The sequence below is a fragment of the Apis cerana genome, linkage group LG2 (genome assembly GCF_029169275.1).
Source record: "Apis cerana isolate GH-2021 linkage group LG2, AcerK_1.0, whole genome shotgun sequence".
NCBI classification, from domain to species: Eukaryota; Metazoa; Arthropoda; class Insecta; order Hymenoptera; family Apidae; genus Apis; species Apis cerana.
Genome location: NC_083853.1, coordinates 2,556,388 through 2,581,331, shown reverse-complemented (window position 1 = coordinate 2,581,331; position 24,944 = coordinate 2,556,388). Strand labels below are relative to the sequence as shown.

At 35.1% G+C, this 24,944-nt stretch overlaps 1 long non-coding RNA gene across 1 annotated transcript; it reads left to right on the top strand.

The window, feature by feature from the left end:
* Positions 1–284: 284 nt before the first annotated feature.
* Positions 285–1,378, top strand: LOC133665749 (uncharacterized). The gene is made up of 2 exons (XR_009828995.1): positions 285–1,083; positions 1,184–1,378. It is a non-coding gene; the product is annotated as an uncharacterized LOC133665749 (long non-coding RNA).
* Positions 1,379–24,944: the final 23,566 nt, after the last annotated feature.

Sequence of the window (24,944 nt, the reverse complement as noted above, 5' to 3'; positions counted from 1 at the left end):
CTTAAAGCGCATAATCGTAATACATTTATGCGTATATATTTCAATCTTACAATTATACATAACGAAATTGGTTCATTCGTCTCTGAAAAACGACGTACATAATCATACTCGAAAAAACCTCGAAGAAACCAGTCACGCGTACACATGTATATATATATACACGAGGAAGCTTTCCGCTGAATCTTGCGCCTCTCAATCACGAGCAGCGGCGAAAGAAAGCGTGATCGCACAAAGGAGCAACCGAGCAGGGAAACGTGCGTGCCAGCATGGGATATAGGCGCGCGAGCAGGTATATGTACACGGTATGCTGGTGATCCGACAAAGAAGCGCGGTATCAAAGAGTGACATCGGTGGATGGGATGAGGAAAGAAGGAAGCGCGAGGAGAGGAGGAGGAGGGAAGCAGAAAGAAAGAGAGAGAGAGAGAGGAATAGGAGTTGTTGGAGGATAAAGACCACGTGCTCAGCCACGTGGTGACCGAGCCCCACCCTTCGACTGCTCGCACCCTCTCAACTCACCCCCACGAGCCCCTCTCACGGCCACCCACCACTCCACCTCTGTCAGAGGAGACTCGCGCGCGTAAAGCCGCGCCGACGCCAGCTGACCACGCAGTGGACCATCCGCGTACCGACGCCAATAAAATCTCTGCGTTACTCTCCCGCCTCACTCCCACCCCCTCGACAACCTGCCACGCCACACGCCCGCTTGGAAAGCCTTTCTTCCTTTTCCTTGTTTTTGCCGCTGCTCTCGCCACGTGGGCAGGCCAGTTGGCCGGCCGGCCACACGACACGTGACTACTAGCCCGTGCCACCCCATCAGCTGACCGCTATCTACCTGTTTGCCCGACTTCTTCTCTCTTCCTCCTTCTTCTTTTTCTTTCTTTTTCTTCTTTTTTTTCTTTTTTTATTTTGTCGTTTTTCTTTCTTTTCTGTCTTCCGGCTATTACCACCGATCGAAAGGGAATGATTATCGTTGGGATTTGGTGCAGTGATGAGGATGTGAGAGTAGAATTTTTTTTTTTTTAAAGTAAAGAGACGATGAGTGTGTCAATAGATTAATTGTGCTGTGCGAAATAGGAATAGAGGGTAAGTTTTTGTGAAAATAAAATATAAAAGTTATTGATTCGTATTGGAAAATATGTAATATTTATATTTTTTATTTTAAATTTATTTTATCTCTGACTAGGTGTACTTGTCACACGGAGCTAACAGATTAACGTTATACGTTATATGAAGAAATGGAATGAGTTTTTATATTACGATAAGTGATTAATTGATTAAAAATTTTCTGTTTATATACTTGCTATTATATCATTTCTTGTATAAGATTTTTCTAATGACATATATGATGAAATATAATTATAAAATAATACAAACATAATTATGTTCTTCTTCCATCTTTATGTTCTTATTTTCATCTTTAATTATTTTCAATGAATATAATTTCTATAAGCTTAAACTCGAAAAATGAAAAAATCAAATATCCAAATTTTCAAAATGTTATTTTCTATTTTAATATATATATAACTAAATATTATAATTTTAAGACAATCTCAATGCTTTTACTTAATTTTATTTTACAAATTTTCCATAGGTGTTACATCTTTGCAGATTGAAAGAAACAAAAACCAATTGACTTTGCTCTACATTCTCGAGTGCAGAAATCGTTATCGATCGGATAAGAGTACAAGTCACCTACATAAGTATTTTGCTTCCGTCTTAAGTCCCCGTGCCGTTGACCTTCGATATCGGATTTACACAGAGGTAACGTAAGTCTTTACCCACACTTTCGTCGCTATCATTCGACGAACATGGTTTGTTGAGTGTGTGTTGCGAGGGAAATACATGTCGATTCGCACGAAGAAGGTGGCACGGAAAAAGTTGGAGTCTCTGTTCTCGAGGGCAGAAAAAACGCGGCAAAGTTTTTTAACAAAATCTTAGATTCTTGTAAATTTCCAAACAATTTCTTGTTGCCGATAAAATTATGATATGAACTAGAAACATCTAATATTTTCATGCATTACATTTGTTCGATAAATCTGCAATAACAAAAAATGATATTGTATAAGGAATTTTCTGAAAAATTTGAAATTAGTCGAAATATTCGATGATTAATTCGATAATTAAAGTCGAATAACAATTATAAAAATAAGAAATTTTTCGATCGAAAAAAATCCGACGAGATTGATGCCAAACAAGAATTTTATATATATATCGAATCGAAAAGATGGATCGGATAATTTCAAAGTTTAGAGATTTTAAATCGCTCTCCGGCACGCATGTACGTAAATTACCAGACGTGACTATCATCCTCCGGTATTAAGGTTAATGTTTAAAGTCTATTTACCAAGACTATCGACTTCGACATCCAATACGGACAAGTTGCTCCAACTTACCTACAATCTTCCCGCGCAATTGGATCTCGCCAATATTACTAGCATCCCCCCCTCCCGAGTGTCGATCTATTTATGCAAGACCAATAAGATAACGTTTCTTCACACTGTCACCGTGTTGAAAAACGAAGCGAAAAATTTTCAATCTTCGTTCGTCAAAGAAGAATACGCGTCGAAAACTTTCACTGAATCGATTCTTCTCTAATTGTCACTGATCTTCTTTCCAATAAATCCGTCGAATCGCGCGAGAGAAAAAGAGAGAAAAAGAAAAAAAATCACAGAATCCTCGAAGATCTCGAGGATCGCGCGTGGATGGTATTAAAAAGTTGGCATAAAATTCCAAATGTCCCGGCATCGGGGATATTATTTCGCCGGCCGTATTTTCGCAGTCTTTTTCGACGCGAAATGCGAATATAAAGCGGGTCCCTCGTATGGCTGCCGCCCTTTAGAAGGAATAGGAAAGGGAGGGGGTGGCTTGGCACTCCCCTGCCTGCCACGAGATACATGGCAAAGTTTTAACTCGAGCGTGTGTCGACCCATCATGCGAATTATAAGTAGAGACACGACGACGACGACGACGACGACGACGACGACGGCGGCGGCGGCGACAACTCTCACGGATAGGGAATTCCGTAGCGTGTGCACCTACAGTAGAAAACACACGTGCATCCCCACAAACATACACATACGTACTACACACGTAGCAAAGTCGTCTGCACGGATGCCTATATGTAGATTGCAGAAGAACCACGCCCTCTCCCGCCGAGGCCTTCCCCCCTCCCTCCCCCCGCCCATACACCCGACCGCCGCCTTCGCCTCATCCATCCCCAACCCCCCTAATGACGCAAGCAAAGCAAAACAAAGAAAGGTTTATACACCGGAGAGGCGCGCGCTCTACTACCCATCTCACTCCCCCCTACGCACCGTCGCCGTCGGTCGTCGCCGTCGTCGTCCGCCCATACTCGCGCTCTTTCGATTCGCTCTTCGTTTCCTCTTCCTCTCTCTTTCCGTTATTTCCTTTCCTTTCCCCTTTCTCTTTTCTTCGCCGCGCTCCATCCATCCATCCATCCATCCTCTTCCTCCATTCTTTCTTTCTTTCTCGCTCGCTTGCTCGCCGCTCTGCTCGCACTCGCGTTTTCCCTCGAAAGCAACCTCCTCCTCCTCCTCCTCCCCCCTTCCCCGGACTATTCCTCTCCGTCCAACGGGCCGCGTGCCGCTCACTCTCACTCACATGCGCGCAAATGAAATCGATTAAAATGCTGGGCGCAACTTCTAGGCAGAGCTGCTCTCCCCCACCTCCCCTCCCACTCAACCGTTGGCCCCACGCGCTCCAACCGAACCCCACTCCTTCCCTGTAAGAAACCGAGAAAACCCTTACGTGCGTTCCCGTTGCCTTCTTCCTCCTGCCAACCACCTCTCTCTCCCCCCTCGTCGTGATGCCACTCGCCGTTGCGAGTATGCATTGCGCCCCGTTTCGCGAAAACCTCTGCCTCCTATCCTCCTATCTACCTATGTGTAATCACCAGCATATAACACCAGCGAGAAATGCACGCGAGAACGTTAACGAGAAAGGATACACGTGATACACGGCCGCCGCGATCCTCGACCTCGTCATATGCTGCTTTTTTTTACGAATGCTCGTGCATCATCATCCCTGCGAGGCTGTGCGGAAGGGGTGGTTGGCTTTAGTGCGAGTCTTTGCCTCGCTGAGTTCGTTTCGTTTTTTCGTTCTTTAGTTTCGTTTCAATTTTATACCCCGTATGTTATATACGTTTGTATACTCGCTTACACTCGCTTGCCTTGTGTTGGCTCGTGAGTTTGTCTTTCCTTCTTCGGCCGAGAAGTGAAGCTCGTCTCGTAGTGTAACTATGTATATATATATATATTATATATATATGTATATGTGTATGCACGAGTGGAGACTCGCGCTGTGCTTATGGCGAATGCATGGGAGCCAATGTGAGTGAATAGGGGCGAGTGTGCATTGGCCGAATGAGACGGTGTTAGTTTACCGAGAGTAAATGAGTGCGCGGCAGTCGCAGGCTGGTTGGTAAAAACAGTGGCCCTCTTTACCTACCCTTTCCTTCGTTCCCACTCTCCTGGCCCGCTACGCCTATTTCTCTCTCTCCTTCTCTCTTGCCTCTAATTCATCCCCCGCCTCGCTACTCTCCGTTTCTCTCAACCGATCCTCCAACTCACTGTACCACAGTCTATCTTTTTCTTCGTTTCTGTTCCTTTTCTCTTTCTTATTCCTCTGCCTCCAACGGTTCCTTCTCCCTTTCCTTACCTTTCCAATATTTTCCATTCCTGCCAGTCTCACGCGTAAACGTAAGATTCATTCGTCTTAAATCCAGGTAGAGAAGACGAGTTATTGCGCGTTATAGGTTTCTGCTTGCTCCGCGCGATATTCGATATCTAGAATCGGACTGGACGAAAATTGCTGTCCAATTATGGAGGAAGGAAATGATTTTTTTTTTTTTAGATTAATCGTAAAAATGTAATGTTTCGTATATTAAGATGATCTGCACTTATCGTGTTGGGAAAAATTAACAAATACGAATGAGAAAGGATAGTAATTGTGTTATGAAGTATCGTTTCTTGAAACGTTAATGGTTAAAGTGGCCAAAGATTATGTAGATTTGTCACGAATAGGTTCTTTAATAGATATTGCTTCCTTCGATAGGTGAATGGAATAGGAGAATCGTCCATCGAGCATAGTGTGTGGCTTGACCTTTCAGAATAAAGAGGATTTTAATGATTTTTACGTTACGTTTTTAAGTAACAACGAAGCATCATTATTTTTAAATTATTTTGAAACAATGAAAAAATAGTTCGATAATTTATCCATTACAATTATTCAATATGAAATGTATACAATTAGAATAATTTTATGAATCATTAATTAAGTATAATAAATTATCAATATAATAACAATATGAAACTCTATATTTGTTTGATTTACATAATTATTATACAAATTTCTTTTTTAAAAATTTCTTGATTACTATGGAATTCGATATATGTGCAATTAATGTGTTAACTCTATTATATTACATTCGATGATTTTTGATTTTCTGTCGTTCGCCATAGTTTCATTGGATCTTCCAGTTCTTCGGATAAGTTTAATTGGATGGTAATGGAGCAGGCAGAAAGTTTGATCAGTGATAGCGAATGAATATTATAGTACGTTTTGAGGACAATAACGATATTGTCTTCTATATATATATATATATATATATATTATACATTACTAAATTTAAGTAAGATTAATGCTATTTATTTCGAATACGCATTGTATTTGAAATAAATCGAATAATCTTGTCAATTTATCATGATATTAAGAAAGAAATATAAACATATATAAATATATAAATATATCACAATAGGAATTAAGTATTAAACAATTTCATTCTCGTTTTCAAAAAATAAAAACATTTGATTAGAATATATCAAATAAAGAATAATAAAAAGTAACAAAAAATAAAAAATTTACATTTATTAAGAAATAAGATTCTTTATAATTATGAAATTATATTTATTTTTTATTTATATTGAAATAGTTCAGTTAAAATGTTGCACAATATTATAATTGATTAAAACTAATCAAATCGTATTATATAATATTAAAAAAAATAGAGAAATAATAGAAAAAATAGAAATCTGATATCTCTTATCAAAGTATTTATCAATATTCTATCGTCAAAATTGCATGCATATGATTGTTAATGAATGAATATGTAGAATTTCATCCGTGCATTTATACATTGAATCCAAAATTCATCAGTAAGAAAATAATTCAAACAAGATGCAAACGATTGACGCGTCGATAGTTAAAACAATCGAATCTGAAAAACAAATTGCAAATTGCTCGGCCAATCCTTCTAAAACCGTGTTTATTAACAAATTGTTTGTAAAGCTCCATTCCAACTTTTAATCAATCCGCTTTGCACTGTTAGATAAATCTTAATTGTATCTTTCGAATTGCTTCGTGCTGAAATCTCTGCCCTCCCCATCTCTACCCCACCGTCACCCCCTCTTTCTCGAACGGCACGAACGAAAGTCTCTTGTTTTAAACAAAACACGTCGAGGATAGTACTCGATCGAATTTCTCGCAAACTCATTGCGAGGAACCAATTTTACGACCAAACGAATTGCCCCCGCGTCATGATTAATATCATTCGAAAAAAAATAATATTCTTGCGAAGAATAATCATAAATCTTAAGCTTTTTGAGATTTTAGATTATGGAATAACAAAATTGGAGATAAGAGCCTATATTATATCTTATTTAAAAATAATATTAACAGAAATTTTATTAATTGTTGGTTTTCTTAATTTAATCTTTTAAATTAAGAAAGCAATTCAATCGTAGCATTTTATCAGTCATCATCAAGTTCTGAATGATTTTATATATATACAGGCAGATATAAATTCAAATCACAGAAAATGAAAATTTCCCCATTTACATGAAATATTAATTACCAAAAATCCAATATTTTACATAAAACCCTAATCCCAAGAGACTTTTCTAAAAATCATCAAAATATCTTCTTTCCATCGAATTCGAAATTTTATCGATCCAAATTAAAAAAAAAAATTGACGAATAAAAACATATCCCCCAAAATATTTTAATTCTATCCTATACGGAACACGCACGTACTGTGAAACGACGCAAGAAAGCGAGGAAAGGAGGGGTTATGCCCAGTACTATCTTCTCCTCGCTTATTCAAGTGTAAACGCATAAGAATACAAACATGGATGCGTGTGTTTCTTGCCTTCTCGTAGGAGAAGGAAACGTTTCTGATAGGGAGGAACGTCGAAGGAAATGAGAGAGCGCGAAGGAGGCGGTGGTGGAGAGAGAAAAAGAGTGAGTGTGAGAGAGAGAGAGAGAGAGAGAGAGGAAGGGCTCGGTTGGATGGTAGCTGAGGGTGCGAGAAGAGGGTGAGAGCAAGCTAGAGTGGATAGGGTAGCTAAGACGACCGAGCTCCCAAGTAATTATAAAATGCAATCAATACTTTACATATTTTTCACGTGGAGGCGCGGTAGTGGGGGATGTTGTTTTCCCTGGATCCCGTACAAGTTTCCGGCCGGTCTCCTTCCTTCCTTCCTTCCTTCCTCTTTCCTTCCCTTCCTTTCTCCCTCTCTTCCTTTTCATACGGTGGCAGACGTCGAGTGTAACACGTGGATGCAAATAATTACAGGCGCCGGGGGCTTTTTACTCGCGAATTGACTTTGTTAAAGTTTAAACAAAGGCCGCCGAGACGCGTGAGAATTGAACGTGTATATACGAAACATCTTGTCATCCAACGGTGGTTCACGTGAGCCTTCCACTCTTGGAAGGCGCGACGAAGGGTCGGTTGAATGCATTTACGAACACGCACCGTTTTAATTAATATCGTACCCCACGCGGACATTTATAGAAGAATTATCGACGTCCACGATAATAACGTTCCTAAGATAACGATTTAGATAGGCGAGACCGATTTGGGATAATTTTATGCATAAGATTCGATCGAATAACACGTACAAGTGGATCTCTTGTGTGAAAACAAAGAAAAAAAAATTGGTTGAATTTTCGATTGGATGCGAAAGAAGAATTACTTGTAAATGTGAAATGGAATTTTAATTTAGGAATATATATATTTCTTTAAAATTCCATAGATTCATTCGATTGGAAATTATTTTTTTTCGTAAGAGATCACTTTTAAAAAAAAAAAGATTACGTAGTAATTCTTACAATTTGTATCAATATATTCAGCTTTCCACTATATTTTGTTGTACATGTGAAACTTGATTTCGAACGAAAGAGTAGTTATTGCCAGTACTCGATTTAAACTTGACAAATTTATTATTGAATTCATTGAGATTAATATGAACAATTATTTTTTTTTGTATATATCGAATTTAAAATAGATAAATAAATATTAGTGACATAAAATGTGAATTCTTAGATTTGAAGTAATAACAACTAAAGTTTTATTCGACATGTGTGACATTTTACATGCAATATTTTAAACTGTGAATCGAGAAAATTTCATTTCGATCAATCCAATGTTATCCAGAATAACGCAATATTTAATCCAACTCAAAATCCCGAGAAACTACCACCGAAAAAAAAAAGATCGAAAAGGTCGAAAGAAGAATCCGACATCCGTAGGGTTCGATTATAGAATATAAACGAACATGAATGAATAAAGATACGCTCCACTCCTCATAATGCATCGCAGCAGAAAAGAACAAGAACAAGAGAGCGAAGAGGGGGAGGCGGGCAGGAGAGGCTGATGACTGATTTTAATAATGAAAAACGCGGTGCACCATCGCACCGGTAATTACCCTTGTACAAATGTATCGCGAGATGCGAGAACAACGACGAATTCGTGACTGAGAATGCAATGTTCAAAAATGGACGAACAATGAGACCGGTCGGAGGAAATAATGTAAATTCCCAGTGCCCGAAACAATAACCCTTGAGCGTCGCTCGAAAACACTCCGGTTACCCCCTTGCTTGCTTCGGGGAGGGAAGCAAAAGAGGAAGAAGAGCCGACGTCGCGATCGTCTTTGACCCTAAATCCGTGCGCTACCTCGTGAACTTCAGAGACTGATTTACTACTTCGGGAGGCAGCGCGTTGAACTCGAAGCCAACGGCGGCAGCCCTCACCGGGCAAACAGCTTAATTAAAATTATGGTATTGCATCGTTTGTCGAAGCTTGGCTGACAGTTTTCGAAAACTGTTCCCGATCGAACTAACTCTCCAACTTTGCTTAATAATTGATCGCCGATGCGTTTTTAAGTTGACTTTAAAATTGCATATGCGAATGTTGGAATAAGACAGTAATCTTTTTCGTTCGATATATTTTTGTTAAGAAGCTATATACGATTCAATTGTTATTTATAACTGTTCCAATTCGAATCATATGTGATTTGTAACATAAACAAATTCGCTCTAATTTGTCACACGTAAAAATTTCTCTCATAGAATATATAAGAATAGGTAAGATATTATCGTAATATACAAATTATTAATTCGCGTATTCGATTAATCGTGAAAATTTGTAATTAAAAATATAAGAAAAAAATATTGAAAACTACAATGAATGTTCTTAATTTTTTGACCGTAGAGACGTATATTTAATGATCCTGAATGCCTATATCGATCTTCGTTAGTTACTTGACCGAAGCATTTTATTCGAGATTAATTTCGTAGGGATGCAATTCGAACAGGATCGAGTCACAATTATCCAAAAATTTCATCGCATAACCAAAAAACCAACATCAAATAAATCGATCCCATCTCCAAAATAATAAAAACTCGTATATATTGTGTCACATGTGATAAAATATAAAATAATTTGAAAATTCAATCATCATTAATTAATTATAAACTAAATTATTTTATCTCCATCCGAAATGATGGATACGTAGCGAAAATCCCCTCTCCCTCCATACAAGCCTCTCCATCCGATTAATACCGGAACACTATCCTCCAGGAGACCCACCGGTCTTCCTACCACCCCCACGAGCCATCCCTCTGAGCTACCCGCGAAAGTAAGTAGTGAGTGAGCGGCATTCAAGGGTTGGTGACTGCGAGGGGGGAGGGGGGAAAAGCAGGGGGATGGCAGTAGCTCCAGCGGTAGGAGAAAAGAAGAAAGGATCGGAAGGAGCGACGAAGGCACGAGAGAAAGAAAGAGAGAAAGAGAGAGAGGCCGGTGGAGGGTAGGTAGGTAGGTAGGTAGGTAGGTAGGTAGGGTGGGTACCGAGGGTACGGCCAGATTTTAACGATTCCTCTGCCGCGGAGTCTTAAGAGAAAGAATGGCGGGGATGGGTGAAATGAGAGGAGAGGGTCGGGGGTTGGCGAGGGTGTCGAGGGTGGCGAGGGTAGTGTGGGTAGAGGGATGGCGCGGAAAGAAGAGAAAAGGGAGCATAGGAAAAGACGGAGAAGGAGGAGGGCGGCGAGGATGGAGAGGAGGAGGAGGAGGAGGAGGACGGTGGAGATCGCGGTGGCGGTCGACTGAGGGTGGTGAGCGAAGAAGGGGGAGGGTGTGGGGCGAAGGACGCGAAATGAAGAAATTCTATCTACATTTCCAACCCTTCATGCAACGTCTTACCCCCTTCGCCGCCGCGGCACCCCCCTCTCGCTCTCCCTCCTTTTCCTCCCGCACGCCCTCTTCTTTTCTCTTTCTTCTGCCCTCCTCGCTTCTTCTTCCGCCCACTTCGTTCCTTCGGCTGCCTAACCTTCTGCCCCCTCCCATCGACGACGACGACGACGACGACGACGACGTCGACTACTACGACGGTAACCCGACCAACCACCCCCCTCGCACTCGCCTTCTTCTCTCCGCGCGATGTCCCCTCGATCCGCGCAACCCGCGAGCAACCACCCCGCTGAGACAATACGACCAACTCAAAACCCCCTACCCTCCGGTCCGTCTTCTTCGCCTTCTTCTTCCTCTTCTTCATCCGTCGAACTCTTACGCGTACATCCGCGTCCCCTTCCCCCTCCTCATTTTTCCCCATCTCCCTTTTCCTCGCTCCTAACCCCTTGAAGACCGGTATATCGCCACCCCACCTACCATCAGCATCGCGACTACTACAGAGTAGAGTGTACCACCGAACCAGGATTCCTTCGGAGCCTTCTTTCGCTTCTCTCTTCCTCCCTCCCTCTCTCTCCCTCCTTATCCCGCCGCCTCGACTCTGGCGAGCGGGCGAAGGGGAGAGGAAGGTACCCTGCCCGCCACTTCTTTCTCTTTTCTTAAACACAAAAGCGAAAATTTTGCTTATTAGAATATTTCCAGGAGGTGTCTCCCCTTCCCCCTCTTCTTCCCGCTACATCCTCCCCCGCATTCCTCGCCTCTCCCTCTCTCCCCTCTGATGTCCGCCGTCCATCATTCTCTCTTTATCGCGCGTGTTTGACTCGCTCCCGCCTTTCCTCGTCGTTTCATTCTCCTTCTCGTCCGGGCAGGGGTAGTAAGCCCGTGCACTCGAGTGTGACGGCGGTGGGCGCTGCGCCGTCGGAGAGCGGGTTACTCGCGCTCGTCTACCCGCTCCCACCTGGTCCGTGGTGGCCATTACTATGATTGTGTGCACGGAATTTAATTATTATTATAGCGGGGGCCGAGTGTATGACAATAAGGAGGCCGACCGTTTGCTCGCCCGTTTCGCTACAAGTTGCCGACGCGTGCTCGCGTCTCTCGTGAATAACGAACGAACGTGGTGGCGCGTGTGCGCGCACGCCACAAAGGAACGACAGATTGAAATCTTTTGTGGTTTCCTACGTTTCCTTCTCTTCCACTCACCTATCTCCGTGTTCGTTTTCTAAAATCCCGATTACACGGATAAATGTATTCGTTCTTTTTTTTTCTTTTTTTTTTTTCTTCTTTTGAGATTCGCGATTTTAAATTAAAAATAAGATCGAATTGGAATTAGAATACGATCGATGAGGTGGGGAGGAGGGATGCGTGAGGATCTTTCTTGATGCGGAATTTGCGTCGAGAGACGAGCGACGAGGCGGTTTTCAAAGTTTCCCGCGCCGCGATCATGCGATGACGTCACGGGACCAACCCCACGTGTACCTCGGGTTTAGATCATTGCCGCGGAGAGGACAAGAGAATACGGCGAGTCGAGGGGAAAGTTTTTGTCGTGGATCAAATTGAATTTTTTTCTGCCCCTTCTTTCTTTTCACTTTCTCGCGATAAATTCTCTATTCTATTTCCTCTCAATTTCCAATGTTTGGTCATTACGAATGTGTTATCTTGTTTCTAAATCATTACAGTTGACGTATATATTTAATATCATTCGTGAAATTTGAACGAAGATATTTTATTATTATTTTTTAATTATAAATGAATCTTTAATTTATAATATATCTTTAATATATAATATATTTCTTTTTTTTTTAAATATATATATTTAAAGTGAATTGCTATATAAAAGGATAGAATTTAATTGGATTCATGACACAAGGTAAATAATTTATGTTATATACCAAATAGTAAATCAATATTTAATTTGCGATTAGTCTTGATACAGCAACTTGTTGCTATTCTAATGATAGAACGATTAATATCTATTTCTCAAATTTATTTAATTAAACGAATAAATAATATAATTTTTTGTAATTAACATTCAATATACTTTAAAAATATACTTTTTTAATCAGATAATTATTTTGTCTAATTTTTTTATATTATACCTATTTTTTTTTTATTTTATCTATTTATATTTTATCGATTGTTACCAAGAAAAATAAAACTAAATAAAATATTAAAAACCATAAAATTTTGAATACGATTTAAATCTATCAATATTAAATTATTAATAAAAATATTAACATTTACCACATTCTATCATATTTTCGAAACGCACGAGGTTTCCTACAAATATAGATAAAATTTTACTAAAAATAGATCATGCTATTAATCTTTAAATTAAAATTTGTAATTATAATCTAACACGAGATCTTTACTTATTATTTTGACATCTAAAAATTTCATCATCAAAGTATAATGTTAATTATTTTAATTTCGGTTATCCAATAATCAAATACAAGATAAATATGTGTTTAAAAATTATGAAAACATATGTGAAAATCTTTACATTCTAAAAAATTCGTTCTGAAATGATATTTGAATTAATTTTTGTATAATGTATTTCTCTGATTTAAAAATTATCAATATTTCAATCGTTGCACGAATATAATTCTCCGAAATTATTGTACGATATTTCAATTTCATCATAGCTACATTTAAGAATTCATTAATTATAAAGTCATTGAAATTTAAAAAGCGCGTAAAAAACTTTGTACTTTGTTTATGTTTTTCGTTTTTCGTCATTTTATCGATCAATATAATAAATCTCAACGATTAAAAAAAAAAAAGAAATAAATAAATAATAAAAACAAAAAAACGAAATTCGTTAAACGAAACTATGAACTTTTAGGAAGTAGAAAATTCTCGAAATATTTGCCACGGAAGGCGATTGTATAGAGCTTGGCGTGATGTAAGATACCGAATGATAGGGGAGAACGTGTTGTTGAAAGAGAGAGGGGCGAGACAGTAACAAACAATGGAAAGGTAGTCTTGGCAGACAATAGCTCGTGTGGAACAAACACATCTCACTGTTTCTTATCCTTCCCCTTCCCCATTACCGTCCTCCTCCCCCTCCAACCCGATGTCCCCTTGCGCACAAGCCATCGTTTCGAGCTACATTCTCCTCCGGACTTCACATACTTACGTTTTTAAGCTTTAAAAGCTCTATTGCTTCTCTTGTATACCAAGCTAGGGACAATAGGGTGGACAGGAGTCTGCCGCATTCACGACAATGATCCGCTATAATTTTTTCTATCTGAACCGGAGATGCGTAAATTCTTTGGTTGGAATTTGCGGTTGCGTGAGCCTTCAGCGCTTGTTCGCTTTTTTATCTTTTTTTTTTTTAAAAAATACGTGGATGTCGTGAAAGTTTCTTTGTGGATGTATGCAAATTTTTATTGAACGATATATATTTTTGATAATGTATATGATATAGTAGAATTCTGATAATTTGAATTTCGAAAATTGTAAATGATCAAATGTCACTTAATGTGACGAAAAAATTATCACGAAATTGTTAACAATACAAGATAAGTAAACTATTCGAAAAATATTGAAGTTATTGAATAATTTATGTTCTTTAATTTTTTTTTTTGGAAATAAGATTTGTAAGCATTTGAATTATAATATGCTTTTACTTTTTAATAATATGGTTGAAAAATATAACAATATTGTTAGAGAAATTTTTGATCATTAAGGATTAAGCAGAACGAGTATTATATTGGCAATATCTTATTTATTTTGGATAGATTAGTGATATATTTAGATCTGAAATTAATAACAAGAAAAATATTTGATATTGATTAAGAGAACTTAAGTATACAAAAGTATAAAAGAAAATAACAAGTTTAATAAGAAGAATTAAAAATTCTAAATAATAATAGGAGAAATAAATTATCGAATAAGTAAAAGATAAAACATTAACATAAATATAATATCGAAGAAAATAGAAATTTCAATTAAAACAATGGATTTCTTGTCTTTGAAAAAAGAAGACAAAGGATTCTGATTACTTTGATAAAAGACTTAATTAAACAAGATGTTTCGAAATACAAATTTAGCAAAACAGAACTTCAGCCAATAATACTATGAAATGATAAACAATAAAAGTTTCTAGTTAGTATATTTCTTCCATCAAATTTGATATAGTTTAACTTTGAAAATTATTTAAATTTTAAACTTTTAAATTAACCTTAATTTTTTTTCCTTTCATCGCAATACGAATTATTACTCAACCATAATATCGCGTATTCAAAGAAATTTTCAAATCTCTTCCATTTCACAAATCTTTGGAATATGCTAATTTTTATCTATATTAGTATCATCAATATACATTTACGAAATTTTATTTTAATCAATGTATTCTTCGTATACCGATCCATAAACATCTGCTTATCGAAAATTACGGAAATTTCCGTATAATTGAACTGAAAGCATGCGCGAGCACATACATTAGAAATTTAAATCGCGATACGAACAATATCGTTCGAAATCCATCGGCCGACAAAGGCCCCCGATGAAGCATAAATCGAAAGCACATCTGACATTATATCCTTCCATCGGGATGCTTGGCAACGAGGTTACTTCAAATCGCCGAGACCAGCGAAACGATTCTCATTTTCTTTCTCTTCGAGCGGATCGACACAATCAGAGCACCTTCATCGATATTACAAATGGAAGGCTCAAGATAGACGTTATAATTGTCGCGATATCGCACGTACGGAATAACGAGTTTCACGAATGAATCGTTTTAAAATAGGAGATATCTGTTATTATTGGATCTAGAGTTTTGTATAAATCTTTCGATTTTTCTTTTTTTTAAACAATAGAATTTTACATACGTCGTATAGAATATGCCGTTTTTTTCAAGATCATCGCCCTTTATATGTTGTTTAGGAATTACTAGATTAACATCTAGGGATTACTAGATTTTTGATAATCATTTTTCGAATTTCGCACTTATTTTAACATTTTCTATAGCTTGATTTGTCTTAACTATGCATTCTATGTTATATTTTTTTTCTGAACTATGCCTTATGATATTTAGAATATTGCAAATATCAAAATTATCCAGAAAAAGATATAGAGTTTAAAATGTAAAAAAAATTTGTTTATATTAATTAAAAACACTTTAGAATAAATTTTTTTCAAAGATTCACATTTATAGTGAAAATTTTAAATAAAATTGAATGAGAAACGAATGCAATCCATGCGGCATGGAATGTACTATTTTTCTTTTTAAATAAAAATCTTGAAATAGAAGATTTTTCACATAGTTTACTTTTGGTAGAACTATATTTAGTTTTTTTTTTTTGATAAAACAATATTGATAATAAATATAGCAATCCATTGTTTCTCTACTATTAGTTGAAGTTTCATAATTATACAATACAGTCCGTAGACTAGAGCAACAGCTCTAGTGGCCACTCATCACATTCAACCTTCATCGTCACAAGTGATGAATGTTTCATAGTCTTTTGAAAAGTAACGAATTAACGAAGATCAGTTGAAATGCATTATATAAAATATCTTATTTTAATTTCCAGAATAAGTATCTCTTATAAAAATATGATAATAAGATATGGAAATATTTCAGACAAAAGTTATAATATCAAAAGAAACAGAGATATCTCGATTATAATTATATGTATTTATTGAAACATATAAATTTAAAAATTCGTTGTTGATCCTTGAAAGTTTAAAATAACATCGTACATTTATTTGTAGCAATTGAAAATGATTTCTCTGACGATTTAAATGATTCAATCATTTGGCAAATATCTATAATATCTATACTAAATAAGGAAGAGATCGTGAATTCTCTTGTTAAAAATTCGATTCGAAAGCAGCAAAAAAAAAAAAATAAATAAAAACAAAAATAAAAAAATAAATCCAATTAATGAATCCATTAAATTATTATAATCATTCTAATTACGTTTAGTTATCGATCGACCAAACCGAAAATTTGGCGAATTACGATCTGTTCATAACTTCGATGCATAATCGACGCTTTTACGGGGCTTCCCTCTAAATCGGTCACGATAAAACTTTAAACTCCGCCCGACCATCCGAAAACTTTCCATCCCTCTCACATTATCATCTCCGTACCGTTTCATAAGTCCTCTTCCCCCCTCCGATGCCAGAGCAGAAACAAAACAAAATTACTAGAAGAATCACGTCAAAGAAAAAAAAAGAAAAAGAAAAAGAAAAAGAGAGAGAGAAAGATTTCCTCGAACGAGGAAAGAGGAAGCTTTGCATACATTCGACCAGAAAGAAATCTAGAATTTCTGTGTTTCCGCCCTCCAGCTTGTCCCGAAGACAGTAATCTCTCCACGTGCAGTTATCATACCATACATCTTTAGCCGAAGGCGAGATTCTTTAGCTCTCGCAGGTGCTACGGATGGGTAAGAAGCGCCACGAAGGAACGCGACGGGAACGATCAGGGATGAAAGACGAAAAAGAGGACGAGGTCGAGGCCAGTTGAAGATATGGCATTCCGCTGAAGGAAGAAAGAGAAAGGGGCGACGAGGGCAGTGTACGGCGAAATAGGGTTGGATAAGAGGAGTTGAAGGGGGCACGCGAGCACAGAGGAGGGAGAGGGGAAAGAGTGATTCTTAGAAAGGGAAAGGGTTACGGAGGCTTTAAGTGTAAAAGATTATCGAGTGAACCCTGATATCAGCACCAGCAACGACGACAACGATAAGGAGGAGGACTACGATGTATAGACAGTCCCACTTTTTCCTCAAAAGGGGAACCTCTAGGTTAAAGGAGGAGGAGGAGGGTAGGGGGAAGGGAGGAGTGTGAGAAAGAAGGAGAACGAAGGGGGGTTGGATGGTTGGAGGAAGCTCGGTTGGTAAGAGTTGGGGGTACGGAGCACGAAATGAGGGTTCCTGAGTTTTTGCCAGGCGATCAATAAAAGTCTCTGTGCTCTCCTCTTATACTTGTCGTATAACGAAGTAGGCTGGCTGACTGTAAGGGGTTTGGGTGCGTGGCCCGGTGCGTGCATTAATTCCACCACCTCCGCCACCTCCCCCCTCTCTCCCTCTCTTTTTCTTTCTCTCCCCTCCTCTCTTTCTTCCATCTCGTTCCGTTTCTGGACGGTGTCCTTAGCCCTGCTCATTCTCTTCCAGCCTTCGTTTCCAACTCCTCAACATCCACCTCTTCCTCCCCCTCCTCCCTCCTTCTATCCTACACGCCCTCGTTTCCTCTCTGCGTCTTCCTGCCTCGACTCATCAACGCTCAGCGCCTATGAGAGCACGCAGCCCCGGATACGAAGGATACGAAAGGAGAGAGTTCGGCGATCTGCTATACTACCCTCTAGCCGCGAGGGTCTAGATGTCTTCGTCGTGGCTGACGCAGGACGCGCGTTTTAAGAAAACCTGACACCCCCTCCCCCTCCTCCCCTCACTCGCCCTTTCCTTTTCGCCCGCTTCATCTTGAACCTCCCCCCTCTCCGTCCGTACGTCCTGTTTCGTAAAGCTTTGATTCTATATCCCCTTAGCTCTAAAAAAGACAGATGTCTGTTCTACTGTTGCTCGTGCTTTTCCCCCGTTCCCTCTTCTTTCCTCCTCTTTCCGAAAGTATTTCTCGATATTTGTGAAGTGTATGATGGTAGAATATTTTGATGATTTCTTTCTTTTTTTTTTTTGAATTGTTTTATTATTATATTAAGAATCGAAAATTTATTCAATAGCTATTCAATAGAAATCACGATTGGGAATAACTATTCAAAGAATAGGAATAACTTTTACAAAATGAGTTAAATATTGTGATTAATAACAAATACAATTTTTAAGCTAAAAATTAATTTAATTAAAATTAGAGCAAAAAAGCTATTTTTTTAAATCTAATGATCATAAAACAGAAATATTTAAAATTTATTTTGTTTCGTATTAGTCATCTAAAAACTTTAATTCCTGTTGCTACAGCAATAATTATTGTTGCTGAAATAAAATATGCTTGCGTCATCTAATCTTATAGTAAATATAATAAATATTGCATAAATTATTTCTAATATTTCCAAAAATTTCTTTTTTACCATTTTTATTCATTACAATATGAATATAAGTATATATATATATATATAAAATCGGATATTGCAAGAAAAGATGAATTAGAATTGAGAGATTATTTCAAATTTTCAAATCACGATTCAAATAATTTTTTAATTAAGTCGCACTTCTATAATAGCATATAATAATTATATTTTCTGCAAATATATCACGTTAAAAAAAAATCATCAGAATAGAAAAGCAGATATTGCACACTTTAAACGTTCCATATCAATTCAACTTCTTGAACTCGTTGTTTCCCTTACAATTCTCCACTATTTTCTCCTTCCTCGTTTACCCTGTTATTTTATCCCGCCTTAGCTACATCCCCTTTTCTCCCTGACCCCATGCTCTTTTCACGTGTTTGCGTCTTCTCTCAGTCAGTAATCCGTGTCAACCGTGGATCCTCTTTATCTAACCTTGCGAGAGCACAACACACAGTATCAACAGACAGACACTAGAGCGATTTATAATTATCTTCGACCACCTCCTTTACTGTTTTCTCACGACTTCTGTTTTCTTCCCCTCGTGTTGGCGGCCTCCTCCATTCCCTCGATTCGACGCGCTTCCTCACTTTCGTTGCCCCGTAACATGGCGTTTATAGTTCGTTTACGGTGTAAAGATATAAGTGTAGATTCGCAACAGGAGTAATTCGAAATATTCGCAGTGTTTCTGCAAGTGTTGCTGCAAGTTTCGATCGAAAAATCGTAGAAACGAGGGGAGAATGAAACAATGCGATCGTCTTGTCGATCGTCTCGCAGTTTTTTAATAACGAGAGCAATTTGCAACGGCTTGCATTTTACAAAGAGGTATTTCGTAAGTAAGAAAAAAAATTTTGTACGCGTTTCAAATATGTTTGCGCAATATAATAAATTATTATTAATTTAATAATAATACGTGAATGATAAATGTATATAAATGTATATTACAAAATAAACGAATAACAAATTTAATGATCGAATATTAATATTGTAAGTGAAATTCAGTTTATAATAAACAAAATCTTACGTGATGTATGATTATTTGAGCTCCTATTATTTATACTACTATAGAGAATCACTTTTTCATGATTAACAATGTACATTATATCTGTGATAAAATAAATAAAAAATTAATTCATTGAGCATATTATGCTTTCAAAAAAATATTTCACACAGTGGAGCTTTCGTTGTAATTAGACATGTTAAAATTTAATTTTCAAAAACAATATTAGGAGAATAGTAATTAAAATATCTAGTAAAATACAATAAAATACTTAGATACATAGATAAAAAAAAAATAATCGTTACTTATATTTTTTAAAGATAAAATTCTTAAAGATAGAAAGATGAGTTTTCTAAAGTGTACTTTCAATTCGTCATAGCAATTCAAAATTCATTCTTCCATAAAATTTATAATTTTTGAATTATGTATTATTGTTACAATATTATAAATTAAAAAATGTATTTATATCTACAAACTTCTATAAATAAATTACTAATTGTTTTATAGTTGTTTTGAATAATATAATAAATAATTGAATAATATAATATTTATTCACCTAATTTATAATCTTCTTATGCTATCAGTATCTTCGCAATTCTTACTTCTCTTAGGAGTGGGAGAATCTTCTTGCTGGACACTCGCCAACCTACTACGTACCGTGCTAATAGAAACGAGAGGGGTGTAGATAGATCAAGAGGACATTATTCCCCGCAGTATAATTCATTTGATAATTAACACGTTTTCCTCCCTATTAAATACATACTTTGTCTAGAAACAGTTATTAAGGTAGATAATTAAATATCTTTCATCTAAGAAATTTGCTATATAATATACATAAACACAAATATTATACACATATTCAAATTCGAACGATTTGAAATTGAAAGATGAAGGAAAATTTAACTTCTAAGAAAAATTTGAGATTCGAATAAAGATTCGCTCACTCACCAAGTATTAACCAAGTTTAATAACAATAATGGAATATTTTAGAGAAATATCGAAAAGCATTGTTATTTTTCCAAAAAAAATGTCGAATGATATAAATAATGAACAATCTTTAAATAGTGGATTGCAGGAAATAAATATAGATACATGTATATCATTATAAATAAAAATATTCCATCATTTTTTATTATTTACTACTATATGATCTTTCGAGATAAGCACTTGTAAAATGCCTTATTGTTGAGTAAATTTTGAATATCTGATTAATGAGTATTTAAATTATTAAGTACATTTGTAAAAAATTGTACCTACATGACTCACCTCTCATTCATATCTCCATTAATTGATTTTATAAAAGATTCTAAGTGCAGTCCAATTGATACATTATCACTATATTCTTTCTTCCTTATATTTCAAATACAAAATAATCAATAAATTAAAAACTATTTTAACATTTCAAACATCTTGAATTATGCTCAGAATCACTATAGTAAAACAAAATTATATTAATTTCATATTAATTATTGTATTATTTTTTTAAAAATTCCTAGAATAATTTCATAATATATATTGACATATTGACATTCGATTTAATCGTTCTTCTTTCCTTTTCTTTTTATTATTTAGCAATTTTATTTTTTTTATTATTAAAATTATAAGATAATCATCATATATATGCTGTATCACAATAATAATCAGAAGAAAAAAAATTTTCCACAGCAATAAAACGCCTATCATCTTCTTCGTACGTTGTAAATCCCGCATGAGCGGGGAGATGTTATTTTCCCGAAAAGTTTGGTACGCGAGCGAAATACAGGTGAGAAGGAGGGGAGGAGCAACGAAAGCCGGCCGATCAGTTTCTTGACACTGCTTAGAAATTCCCTCGGACACTGGAGAGAAGTCCCACGGCGGATGCCGCGATCCGATTTCGTCTTATTTCTTCTCTTATCCTCCTGTATCTCTTTCTCTCCCTGTGCAATCTCTACCTCCACCTCCCCGACCCCTTCCACGCCACCCACGGACATACTTCCCGTTACTTTACCACATCACGCGACGACGACTGCTTCTTTTTTTTTCTGTTTTCTTCTTCTTCTTCTTCCTCTTCTTCTTTCTTCTTCTCGTCTTCTTTTTTTTTCTTTCTTCCCGCTCGATGAGTTCTCTATCTTGTATCGTTGGAGAACGAGCGAGAAAATAAAACGGTCGAAAGGATGAGATCCTTTGATTTTCCGATTCCGAGTCGGAGGTAACGCTCAATCGGATCTCTATCGGTATATTTTTCTCACGATTTTTAAAAATTCACTATGTATGAAAATATTCTGTCGAATCGACGCGAGATAGGTGACTTAAGTGTGAAATGTGAAATCGAATTAAATCGAGTATTAATTTTTTAGTCTCAATATGAATGCATGTGGAATATTTGGAATGTCAGATTTAGGATTAGAGGATTTTGAGATAAATAGATATACCTAATATGTTAAATTATAATGAAATAAAATAAATATTTTTGTGATTGTGAATAGTATGATGATCCTCAAAAATTATTTTGTCGTTCTCTTTCTTATAAAGAAAAAGGAAATTTTTAATTCTTTTTATTTAATTAATTTTTTTTTTCTAGTAATTAAATTTAAGAACAGCAATTTATATCTTCTCATATAATATAGATCGTTGAATTAATTCTATATTCTTATACTTCAATGAATGAATTATAGATATTTGTGAAAAATCAAATTTAAAAGATTAATCTTAGAAAATCACAAATTTAATTAATCCTATTTTATCTTCTATCAAATATAGGCAAATAAATCGATTTTTTTAACACTTCCGCGAATAAAAATATTCTCTGAATGAATCTATAGAATTTTTATAAATAAATTTTGTACATATAATATATTTCAATTGTAATTTATTATTATTTAGGTCTTTAGAAAACATTGTATTTATGAATTGATAAATCTATATATTGAAATAATACACTGAACATTTTGCTGAATAAGTTATTTAAAGGAGGACCAATCAATTGACACTTCTTAAATAAGTTTTGATTAAGTTTCCATGTTCAACTTTTGATTAATTTCCGTAACTGACATTCCATTCACTTTCGTATTATTATAGACACTTTTTTACTTTTTAAATATTATGCAATTAATTTGTTTCCTGTCAAAGATTTCTATGTAAATTAGCAAAAGATGATACACAGAATTTTATCGATGTGTGTAATGCTCAACGAAAAATAAAATTGCTATTTTTCTGGATTGTCACTCATTAAAATTCATTTAAAATTTCATATATAATAATCCAATTTCTAATCTTTAAAATAAATCAATGTAGAATTAAAATGCAATATATTTTGTATAAAATTTTTAAAGTGTCACTTTACTTTTTTCAACAATGTTCTAGCAAAGTTCAAGTTTGATACTTGATCAGATAAATGCTTGGACCTCTGATAATCTCTCTTTATAACACAATCCAATGTCGAAGAAACTTGCTGTTTAACCCTTCAAATTTTCTGTTTAACACTTCGCGAATTATTAATGCGTTATGAACTGGACACCTGTTAAGTTGCTATCAAACTCTCAAACTTTCTGAGTAGAGATAATCTCTCTCTCTCTCTCTCTCTTTCTCTCTGTTTGTCTCTCAATGATGTACTTCAATCAATCAAAGAATGAAAAACATTTAAAAGTCATATTTTTAACATATGTCTAAATTTTTTTAGCAATAATATAATACTATTCATATTTAGGTTTGAAATATGACACTATAGTTTATTTTTAATATTTTGACAAATTTATAATAAGAATACAATAATAAGTTTTTTAATTTATATGTTATATATAAGAAGTTATTATAAGTACATAAAAATATGCAATATACAAATCATTATGTATGAAAGTTACATATTCTTTAATGTATGATATTTTTTATATTAATATCCATTTCCAATTTTGAGTGAAAAGATAATTTTATCCTTAATAATTTTATATCTAATAATTAAATATGAATGAAAATTTTTTCTTTTTTAGTTTCTCAATTTATTTAAGAAAAAAGTTGGATGAAAAAAGAAGAATAAATACAGAAAACCGTATATTTATAATATCGAAAATATTAAAAATTTTTAGGACAAATAATAAGATTAGTTTCTAATAATTCATAAGTTCGTAATTACATTAATCCTTTTTCTAAATATAATAAAATAAATTTGGTTTTGCCTCATAATGTGATGCCGAGTGAAGGAGATTTCAACGACTTGTGCTACTGTTTTTTTTAAGCTTAAAAAATATTTAAATAAGATTAAAGCAAAAATTTCAGAAAAAATTTCAAAGTGAATTAGATATGCTCTAAATATTAAAAAATATATTTTATATTTATTATTTATTATAATTTATACAATTTATATTATAATATTTTATTTTAATATATATAAATATTTATTTTATACAATGTATTTAATATATATATATAAACTTATTATGTCTCAGTAAATATTTAATATATTAACATATTTAATACATAGCATGTTATAATTTTTTAATTAATTTTTAATTGTAATAATGTATGTAAATAGATATGTAGATATTTATTTAAATATCACATAAATGTTTTCAACTTTTTTCCAACTTTTTGTTTAAAATGTTTGTTTAATCAATATTAGTAATCGAAATTCGAAATTATGTAAAAGCAGAAATATTCTTTTATTCAATTTATTTTTACCTACGAATCATTTCATGTCATTTTACATAAATGAATAACAATTTTTATTATGTTTTTTCCGAAAAAAATATCGAATTATTTATATAATAATATTAACAACATTAATATTAATAAAAAATAATGACAATAAATAACGTCACTCGTGAAAAAACAAATTGAAATTAATAAAATCGTGACTCGACGCATAAACTGAATATAGTAGCCATCCCCTACAAATTCTAGTTAATTAATTCACAATGGGGTTCGACCACTCCATAGCCAACTTGTATTCTCATGGTTTCTCCACATACCTAGCGTATGAATCTTCGTCTTCACCCCACTATCGATCTTGCATATGTTTAAGTACCTTCCTCCGCCAATTCGTATACATAATAGGTTTTAGTGGATTGAAGAATCACTACTACGAATTTTATGCGAAATTTCATGCAAATCGCGATGGAACAGCGTTTTTTAATTCGAATACGTCGAAATTACGAGTATCAGGGGATTGCACCACCAAAATCGGTGAGTGTGATTGATAATTCTTTATGATAATCCTCGTGTCTTCATTTGCATAATTTTGTCATTGCAATAAAATTTCGATAATGCATTATTTATTAAATTACGATATTTTTTTTAATATTAAATTAATTATATTGTCATGTAATAATGATTTATACAATAATGTTAATTGTAAAACAAAAATATATTTTAAAGATTGGGATAAATATTTGTACGTACGAAATTAAAAAGGAAATTTTAAATTTTAAATTTGACGTAAAATAGAATAAATATAAAAAATT